This window comes from Octodon degus, unplaced genomic scaffold (genome assembly GCF_000260255.1).
Source record: "Octodon degus isolate 3935 unplaced genomic scaffold, OctDeg1.0 scaffold00010, whole genome shotgun sequence".
Classification (NCBI taxonomy): Eukaryota; Metazoa; Chordata; class Mammalia; order Rodentia; family Octodontidae; genus Octodon; species Octodon degus.
The window spans coordinates 1,146,681-1,157,682 of NW_004524586.1; the positions used below are offsets into that span (position 1 = coordinate 1,146,681).

The 11,002-nt window shown below is 45.6% G+C and overlaps 2 pseudogenes; both read left to right on the forward strand.

The window, feature by feature from the left end:
- Positions 1-5,419: 5,419 nt before the first annotated feature.
- Positions 5,420-6,153, forward strand: LOC101562920 (annotated as a pseudogene).
- A 1,509-nt stretch (positions 6,154-7,662) lies between these two features.
- LOC101586300 lies at positions 7,663-8,405 on the forward strand (annotated as a pseudogene).
- Positions 8,406-11,002: the final 2,597 nt, after the last annotated feature.

Consider the following 11,002-nt stretch of genomic DNA (forward strand, 5'->3'; position numbering starts at 1 on the left):
GCCAGTCTTACGGAAAACCCACTACTATTATGGACTACTGGGCTATATTGGATTATTTTGCTGAATTAGTGCACCTACAATAGTTAAATGAGAATGGAATACCCATCTCTGACAAAACTAAACAAAAAAAAGGGGGACACAAATGAACAACCACTTTGTATCTGTATATTCAAAATAGGATAGATATACAGCTGCATTCTCTTAATTCAATGAATAGAGAGATTTGTTCTAATAGTGTTTGTGGACAGGATATCATGTCTGCATCTTGTACAATGAATAATCACTAAGACAACAATACACAATGTATTAATTGTTGAAACTGTTCTATTAATCAGTTTTGGTTTTTTTGGGGGGGGGTTTGTTTGTTTGTTTGCTTGTTTTGCGGAACCAGGGATTGAACTCAGGCCCTTGTGCTTCCCAGGGAAGCGCTTATTCCATTGAGCCATCTCCCCGGCCCCCTACTAATCAGTTTTGAAAGTGTCTCATTGTTATTTGTTTCTCAATGAAGTTATTTTTAAAAAATTTAATTGGCTTGAGCAGTGCCGAGAAGACTAATAAAGCCCGCGTCTGGGTGAGTCTGACTGAGCGCAGGAGGCCTCAGCTTGAGTACTCCACGCGGGCCCCAGCGCCTTCCTTCTGGGCCTCTCCCTGCTCTCTGGCTCCAAATGCCATGAGTTTATTCGCCTTCCTCCCCAACAGCCTTCCCTGTGGTGCTTCTGCTTCACAGCAGCTGACCATGGGCCAACGCTCTGGAAGCTGTGAGCCAAAATAAGCCTCTCCTCCTTCACACTACACTCTCACCATTTTGTCCCAGGAGGGTGAAGTTAAACCATACGGTGGGTGTAACAGCAACACGAGGCTTCTCCTAAATGTGCAGGCTACTTTTGTGCTCTAGACTCTGACCCTTGAGAAATCACGGCGGGCGGAGGCTTTCGTTTTGTCTTGTCGTTTTTGTAAGTTATTGGAACTCAACTAACCTACTAGAATGTAAAACTGAGGCATGTAGATGAAGCTACATGCTTCAGAGATCCTTGTACCAAGTACTTACACAACACTTTCATAAACCTGTCATCAGGGCTGGCAAGATAGCTCAGCGGACTAAGAACCTGCTTAGGCAAGAGCAGGAACCAGGATTTGAGCCCGGGCACCACAGGCCGTGCCAGCCCCACCCTCAGGTGCGCTAGGCTGCCCCTGATTCTGGCATGGTGGCACATGCCTGCAATCCCAGCACTGGAGAGGCTGAATACAGGAGGATCACTACCAGTCCAAACTTCATAGTGAGACCCTGTGCCAAATACACAAAAAAATTAATAAAAATAAATGTATAAGCCTGTCATCATCTGACTCTTGGCTCTATTTTCTTTCTTGTTGACTTCTTCCCAAATCAGTCTCTTCTTCCATGCTAGAAAACTACCTACCAGCAGCTCCAACATAAGTCTTGTGGGTCTACCATGGCCCAGCAAAAAGACTGGAAACTACTTTTTTCCAGCAGTTCTAGCAGAAGTTCAGGCTGATATTCACTGACCTAATGCCTGTCTGACATGATTATCGCGGCTAAGGACAGAAGGCTCTGATTGGCCAAATGCGGACCACGTGCCTCACTTGGAACCCATGAATGGGAAACATGTACATAGAGCATGTAAGAGTCACTCCCTAAAGTAAAATTAGAGTCTTATTTTAAAACAGAAAGAGAGGCCAGGGAGATGGCTCAGTAGAATAAGCACTTCCCTGGCAAGCACAAGTGCCTGAGTTCAATCCTCGGTTCCGCCAAAAAAAATAAAGTAAAATAAACAGTAAAATAAAACAGGAAAACAACAAATGCAAGAGATCTGGTACATTAAATCCCAAACTCATGAATGAGTTTCATTCTAGAACATTGATAAGTTGGATTTGTTTGGAAATCTGACAAAGAGAATCTTATACACCTTTGACACAAACATACAATATAAAGGATTAAAAAAAACTAAACACAGACAAAATCTAAAGTCCCCAGCTGTACTGTACTACAGAAACACACTGTACAGTAAGTACGAAGCCGCACCACTATGACAATGTCCGCGAGACATATAAGCTGCTTCCACGATTTGTTTCCATCTGCGGATGTAATGCAAGGTCTGTTGCCTCAGTGAAACTTCACAACTCGAATGTTCATAAGTTGGGAGCCTTCTATATTCATGGAGAACCTTCACCAGAGAGCTGAAGTTATTCGGGGAAGGTTGCATCCCCTAATATGTCTAAAACCCCTTCAGTAAAAGGTTTCAAAGAGCCTTTCCATCTCTTATTTTGAAAAACATGATAAAATGCACTCTGCCATCTTTGTCTATTATTCATGATGATTCTGTTACATTTTCTATGTACATTTTTAAAATTGTGTTCTCTCAAATATTCTTTTTAAAATACTTAAAATGACATATTTTGTTTTAAAACGATATTTTCCTAAGTGAGGTCAAGTTGCCAAACTGATTTAGCGGCTGTCCCACCCCAGAGCTGAGGCCTAGTGCTTCGGGGTCACTTTCTGTTCTCCTCCTGGATGGGCTTGCACTGCAGATTGATCTGTATTGGCAAGGACAGCGCCAGCTGCCACCTCTGCTGGCTCCACCGCCCCATGCTGATTCGCAGGGCTGGTGGCTCAGGGCTTCTCCTGACGTGGGTCTCCTGTGGTTATCTGCTCATTGGCTGGAAGTTAGCATCGGCCAACCTCAGTAAGGAGCAGAGCATAGGACACCAGCATCTGTCAGGACTAGCTTTCCAGGGCAGGCAAGACAGCTCGGCAGACTAAGCACCTGCTTAGGCAAACCCAGGGACTGGGATTGGATCCCTGGCACCACATGCCTCGCCGCCCCCGCCCCTGGGTGCACTGAGCTGGCCACTCGACAGGCAAGGTGGAACAGGCCTGTAATCTCAGCCCCTGGGAGGCTGAAAACAGGAGGATCACTATGAGTCCAAGCTGCGTAGTGAGACCCTGAACCCAATACAATTTTTTAAAAATTAGCTTTCCAATTTGGGTTATCTGCCCCCTCCTACCAGAATCACCTATAATAACAACTAAATAAATTGATTCTGAGGGTCCCACTGAACATGAAACTTCAGAGAATGTGACCCAGGAATTCTTATGTTTAAACATTCTCTGGGGGCTGGTGAGATGGCCCGGGGCCGGTGAGATGGCTCAGTGGTCTAAAGCACCTACTTAGAACAAGCTTAGCAAAGCAAAGGGACCACGGTTCAATTCCCCAGCACCACATGCCAGCCAGCCCCACCCCCTGGTGGGCTGAGCTGCCCCACACACACACAAATAAATAAATAAATAAATAAATAAATAAACATTCTCTGGATGGTAGCTGATAGTCTATAATCAGTCCACTCAGTGGGATCTTCTATTTCTCAAGTATAAGTAATCACATTGGATAGGCCAGTAGCTTGCAAGCCTGTGATTAGAGAAGATCGAGGGATATACTAGTATCTAGTATTGCCTTGGCTAAGTCATTTCCATTTCTTTGGTCTTCTACTTTCTATAAAATAATGTAACTATATTAGATCATCTGAAAATTCTGTAACTCTTTCTTGGGTTTTTGGTGTGTGTGTGTGCGTGTGTGTGCGCAAGGGATCGAACTCAGGACCTTGCGCTTGCCAGGCAGGTGCTTAAGCCACTGAGCAATCTCCCTGGCCCAACTCTTTCTTCATTTTTTTTTTCATTTGTGTACTTGGTACAGGGTCTCACTATGCAGATCGGACTCGTGATGATCCTCCTGTTTTCAGCCTCCCCCGTGCTGGGATTACAGACGTGCGCCACCGCGCCCAGACTGTGTCACTGCTCAGCATACCCTAGGACTGCCTTGGCCTGCAGGACTTGGAAGCAAACCCTGGTGCCGGCACTTGCCAAAGCAGGTGCTTGGGCCGCTGAGCTAGCTCACCAGCCCTTCCAACTCTTACTTGTAATGGGGAAAATCTATCAACTTGGAAGTTTGGAGATTTTGGCCCAAAGCTACTTTCTTCATAATAGATGAGGTTTTTGTTCTCATGACTAATATAACACACGAGACTTGGTGCCGCAGGATACTCCGTTGAGGTGCGTGCCGTGAAGCCGAGGAGGATCGAGCTTCATGGTGTTCTGGGTGGAGGATCCGCACGCAGCATTTGGTATGTGTGTTCAGCAAGGATGACATTTCACGGCACCAAATGGGAAGGCAATATTTTTAGCACAGAATTCACCAAGGTTAAGGAAAAGGAGTAGTCTCTTTTTCTGAATAGAGCGTGTATTCTGAATAGAGCGTGAGGGAGCAGAGACATTATACTACAAGATCAAATATAAAGATCCTTTTTCCTTCACATCACAAGACAGTCATACGTGCGCTCACTTTCACCACAAAGCTTGAAGCACATCCTTTTTTCTGTGTCCTCCCAAAGGCGGGGTCACTGCAATGAAACAGCGCTGCCGGCTCTTGCACGCTGCTCCTGTCTTTGGACGGCCTGCACGCCTGCGTTCAGCAGGCTGAGAATGTTAATATTGACAGGATGTATCCCAGTTCCAGTTCTCTGAGCATTTACTATGTGCAGGGCACGGGCTAAGTAGTTTGCGTGTGTTTAGTCCCCTAATTCTTCCAACAATGCCACAGTATCCTTATTTCCAGAGAGAGAACTAAAGAAAATTTCAGCCTTAAAGACATAGGCCTATAAGAAACAGAACGAAGCACAAAACTTTTTTGTTTGTTTGGTTTTTTTTTTGGGGGGGGGCGGAACTGGGGATTGAACTCAGGCCCTTGCACTTGCCAGGGAAGCGTTTATCCTGCTGAGCCATCTCCCCAGCAAAGCACAAATCTTAAAGCAAAAACCTAAAATTTTGCACACTAAATAGTAGAATCTTAAAGTCCTCCCCTCTGACCCTACTGCTGGGTAGAAAATAGGTATCTTGAGGCCCTCAGGGTTCTATGAATTGCTCCTTCTACGTGCTTTTCTCTGCATGGCATATTCTACCACAAAGAGGACTCAGCAAGGAAAAGGAAGACACAGGATTAGGAAAATGGGATGCAACACGGCTGGGAGGCAGAGGAATTACAAGCCTGATGGTAGATGGCAGTTCTAAGAAGAGTGTGGTGCGGGTGACAAAGCGAGCAGCTGAGAAAGCACATGAGGGAGCAGAAGGTCCCTGGAAGAGGGTTCCTGGAGGAAGACGGAGCTGATGGACTATTTGATTTTTTTTTTTTTTTACATTAAGAGATTTTCAAAAAATTTGGAAATTACTAATGGGTATACAAAAGAACTAAGCAAGTAAAAAAAAACAATGCAGGGGCCGGGGAGATGGCTCAGTGGAATAAGTGCTTCCCTGGCAAGTGCAAGGGCCTGAGTTCAATCCTCGGTTCTGCAAAAAAAAAAAAGAAAAGAAAGAAAGAAAGAAAGGAGTGGCGACAGCGGCGGCGAGAGGATGAACAACAAATTCAACGCCTTGAAAGATGATGACAGTGGAGACCATGATCAGAATGAAGAAAACAGCACACAGAAAGATGGTGAGAAGGAAAAAACAACGAGACAAGAGTCAGAGCAGCAGCAAGAGGAGGCTGTTGTCCCTGGACCGGCAGAACATCCCTTGCAGTACAACCACACTTTCTGGTACTCCAGGAGAACCCCAGGCCGTCCCACCAGCTCACAGACCTTGAACAGAATATCAAGCAGATCGGCACCTTTGCCTCTGTGGAGCAGTTCTGGAGGTTTTCTAGCCACAAGGTACGTCCAGGGGACCTGACAGGACACAGTGACTTCCATCTCTTCAAAGAAGGAATTAAACCCATGTGGGAGGATGATGCAAATAAAAATGGTGGCAAGTGGATCATTCGGCTGCGGAAGGGCTTGGCCTCCCGGTGCTGGGCGAATCTCATCCTGGCCTTGCTGGGAGAACAGTTCATGGTCGGGGAGGAGATCTGTGGGGCTGTGGTCTCTGTCCGCTTCCAGGAGGACATTATTTCCATATGGAATAAGACTGCCAGTGACCAATTAACCACAGCCGGAATCCGGGACACACTTCGGCGCGTGCTTAACCTACCTCCCAACACCATTATGGAATGCAAAACTCACACCGACAGCATCAAAATGCCAGGCAGGCTGGGCCCCCAAAGGCTCCTTTTTCCAAACCTCTGGAAGCCGCGGTTGAATGTGCCATGACCCTCCCCCTCTCCGGATGGCACCATCATGGAAGCTGGCATCATCGGAGTCCCTTGTTCTGTTGGTGTGCCTCCTGGAAGACCCTTCTGTGCTGGACAAGAGGAATGGAAGAGCATGTTATGCTTTGAGTACAGGCTGACTCACAGCAGCTACGACCACAGCTGAGATCACAAATAAACAGTGCTAAACTAAAAAAAAAAAAAAGAAAGAAAGAAAACTGAAAAACAATGCAATTATTAATTTAAGGAAAATAAAATTTAAACAATTAGGGAAAATGAGCAATTATCAGTAAAAACTAATATTTGGTTTTTTGGGGTGGCTTTTTTTGGGGGGAGGGTTGGTACTCTAAACATGAAATCTTGATTTAACCAGAAGTTTGTTTTGTTTTGGGTTTGTTTGTTTTTTTGGCAGAACCGGGGATGGAACTCAGGCCCTTGTGCTTGCCAGGCAAGTGCCTATTCTACTGAGCCAGCTCCCCGGCCCCATCAGAAGTTTTTAACTGAGCTAACATTTATGGAACAATATATGCCAACTTAACTGCTCCCCGTGGAGACTCATTCAGTGGCCCTACCAGTCTGTGTGGTCCTACGTCAAGTCCTGCTTTAAAGATTTTTTTTTCCTGCTTTAAAGATTAAAAAATAAAGCACAGAGCTTAAGTACTTTGATCAAGGTCACACAACTGAGGTTCAAACCTAAGCAGTTAGAATACTATCCAGAATATTGTGCTACCTCAAGTTCTAGCCACACAGAAAGAGAGCAGACGTTGGGGTGGGAGCACTCGGGCGTGACATGAACGAAAGTTAAATTCTCATCTACTCTACTGATAGGTGAACAGATGCATACCTAGATAAAGTGAGCAATTTCAGCCCATATTTTTCCATTCAGAATATAAAAATACATATTAAAAGAAATAGTAAAACAAAAATGTTTGTCCCTGGAGAACAAGACTAGAGGGGGGTGGGGTCTGAGACTACTGTTATTGCTGGAACTTCTGTGTTTGGTTTTTTAAAATGATTTTTATGGGCTGGAGAGATGGCTCAGTGGTCTAAAGCACCTACTTAGAAGAAGCTTAGCAAAGCACAGGGACCGCGTTCAATCCCCCAGCACCACATGCCAGCCAGCCCCGCCCCCTGGTGGGCTGAGCTGGCCACACACGTACACACACAAATAAAAATTTAAAAAAATAAAATAAAATAAAATGATTTTTATGGTCTGGTGAGATGGCTCAGTGGTGTAAAGCACCTACTTAGAACAAACTTAGCAGAGCACAGGGACCGCAGTTCAATCCCCCAGCACCACATGCCAGCCAGCCCCGCCCCCTGGTGGGCAGAGCTGGCCACACACACACACACACACACACACACGCAAATAAATAAATAAAATTTAAAAATAAATAAATAAATAAAATTATTTTTATATCTTACATGAATAAATTTTTAAAGAAAAACTTCCCCTTGGTGTTGGGCAGGCTCCATCAGAGAGAAGCCTGTGGGGGAAGTCACGGAGGAGATGGATGAGGGTGGGCTCCCGCTCATGGGGTCGGTGTAGACCTGACCAAGGTGCCCACATGCAGAAAGACAGTGGAATTTCTAAACCAATTCGTGGTGCACACCATGTAGCTCCTCAACCACTTTTCTACCATGTGTGAGGAGAAATTAGCAAACCTCTCTCTGTGGATACAACAAACTGAACCAACTGTCAATATTTTAGATGCAAAGCTGGTATTTATCCCCGACCTCAATGAGATGACACTAGAAGCCTCTCCTAGAAGTGTCACCAGCGTCACAGACAGATCCCACCCTGAAGCCACCTCAGAGCAGTCACAGCAGAACAGTACAAGGGACACTGGACCACAGGAAAGAGTTGTCAGAAAATACCTTAACTGTAGCCAAGGGTCCAAGCAACGCCAGGTATCTCAAACGGTCCACATCATTGTTCCAGTGATGGCAGAAAGAAGCACAATGACAGCGGAAGGACTAGTCTCGGATCTACTTGAGTGGCCCAGTGCTCCAGGGCCTGACACTGGTGCTGAGAAGAGCATCGGTATTTGGGGCCAGGGAGATGGCTCAGTGGAATAAGAACTTCCCTGGCAAGCGCGAAGGCCTGAGTTCAATCCCTGGTTCCACAAAAAAAAGAAAAACATCAGTGACAGCTCAGACAACGAGTTTTCCTTTGGTGACAGCTGGCTCAGGAGTCACAGACACCAAGCACTGACCCCCAGCTCTAATGACCCAGCATATTGGGGTCTCTAAAACATGCCCCCTTTGTCTCTAGGATACCAGATCTCATCCCTCCATCAGCATCTTTCAAAATCTTCTTCCTTTATTTCAGTTTCAAGGTCAATCTAATGCTGAGGGGGAAGATTGCTGCAGTTCCCAGCAACCGCTTCAAGGGTGCTGTGATGGGCGAAGAGTCACTATTATGCTGCAGCACATGACTTTGTGTTAGAGGTCCCTAAGCCATAACTACCACAGTGGTGGGGCCAAGATCAAGGGACACCCTGCCCGGCAGCAAATCAAGCGGACATCTCAGTGTAGTCGATGAGCTCAGACACTTTCTGATCATATAACAGAGCCCTTCCCAGAAGTAAGCCACTATCCATTCTTTTTTCTTTTTTTTTTTTTCTTTTTTTTTTTTTTTTTTTTTTTTTTTTTTTTTTGGCAGAACTGGGTATTGAACTCAGGCCCTTGTGCTTGCCAGGGAAGTGCTTATTCCACTGAGCCATCTCCCCAGCCCCAGCCAATGCCCATTATGGTAAATGTCACGTTCCCTCACCCAGCACGTGAGACTAACTCTACTAGAAGCTGCAGTAAGGCTTCATGCAGTACTTCTTAAGAGTAGGAGCATTTGGCTCCCATGAAGGAATGCTGCGGAGCAGCAAGAGGACATGCACTGCAGCTCTTTGGGCAGGAATGTGACCAATGGCTGGTGAGCAGAAGAGTCGCTGCATCCAGCAGAAAGCAAGGAACCACCTGCCCTTGCCAGAGTCCCAGTGGTCATACCTGAACTTCCATGTTCCAAAAAACAGTGGCTCCATGGGGCTGGGGAGATGGCTCAGTAGAATAAGTGCTTCCCTGGCAAGCACAAGGGCCTGAGCTCAATCCCTGGTTCTGCAAAAACAAAACAAAACAAAAAAAAAAACAGTGGCTCCAGAAAAAAACCTGTCGGATGCAATTAAGGATTGAGGAAGAGATTTCCTTCCCAGAGAGTGGCCAGTTCTGTTGCTCTGGAGATTACAAAATAGAGAACTAGAATGACAGTTTTGCTAGATAAGGTTTGCAAAGGTCCTGCCTCTGCTGGGTGATAATGAAAGGGGTGAGGCCAAAAGAAGTATGTGAACTTGAGCAAAACATTTAATGAGCATCTTGCTTGGTTTTTTTTTTTTTTAATTTTATTTATTTTGTATTTATTTTGTGTGTGTGTGGCCAGCTCAGCCCACCAGGGGGTGGGGCTGGCTGGCATGTGGTGCTGGGGATTGAACCGCGGTCCCTGTGCTTTGCTTAGCTTAGCTTGTTCTAAGTAGGTGCTTTAGACCACTGAGCCATCTCACCAGCCCTTGCTTTGGTTTTTTAAATCAGCTTTCGTCAATGGGAATATAGCATTCTTTCGTTTTTATTTATTTATTTTTGGTGGAACTGGGAATTGAACTCAGATCCTTGAGTTTGCCAGTCAAGCGCTTATCCTACTGAGCCATCTCCCCGGCCCCTCTTTCTTTTTTAAAAATGTATTTAGTACAGAGTCTACAGGGTCTCACTACACAGACTGGACTCATAGTGATCCTCCGGTTTTCAGCCTGCCAAGCACTGGGATTACAGGTGTGCACCACCACGCCCAGTCTCAGTCACAGCCTCAGTGTGCCCCAGGGGCAGGGCTGGCATGGCACACGGGGATTGAACCCGGGCCGCCGTGCTCTCCCTAAACAGGTGCTCTAGTCCCTGAGCTATCTGGCTGGCCATGAATATAGCATTCTTATTCAGTATGTCTAGAAGTTTATGGTCTTCCCTGCAAGCCACTTACTGGCCTATCCCTTGAGAGACTGGATCAGTCTTCCAAAGCCTGGTCATGCTTAGAGGAACCATTAGAATAATAATATAGATATTCAAAAAACTGAAGCATAGAACAGACTGTTCCTGACTTACCAAAAACATAATCCAATTCAGTCTGAAACAACTACCCAGCCTTTCCCATAGGCCATACCTGATTTACTATGGCATTCCATGGGTCACCAGCTGCATTCCATCCACGATAAAAGGATGATATTGATACAGGGAGAAAAACTGATCTTGGGTAGGTGACCTCCAAATGATACAGGGAACCTCCAAATGACATAGGAAAAATGATCTCTGGACCTGACCTGCAAGAGCTCGTGTTCTCTAAAACCAAGAATGAATTTTAGGAACAAACGGAGGTTATGGGCAGAATATATTTATTGAGGAAAAGAAAGCTCCTGTCTGAGAGAGGGACAGGAGAGGGGCTGGAGCAGGTAGTCCCCAGGTAGTTGTCTCTTCCAGGGACTTATATGGGGAAAACCATGTGGTGAGGTGGGTCTAAGGTGGTGGAGAACATGGGAACTCGATTAAGTGGACATGAGGTGGGACAAAACTTCAGCCAACCAATGAGATTATAAGCACCATTGCTCAGGTAAAAATTGATTAAATTCAGGACCAAATGAGGAAGTGAGTCATGTAGCAAGGGGGCATGAATACAGGACAAGGTCTCCTCCTGTTGGGGGATGGGCTAGTGACTCATTTGGGCTCTTTTAAAGTGATTGATACCTATTTAGGATTATCAATCCCTAATGCCCATCCCTAGGGAAGTATGTAGCTGTGCTTCCTCTTTTTGTTTTGGT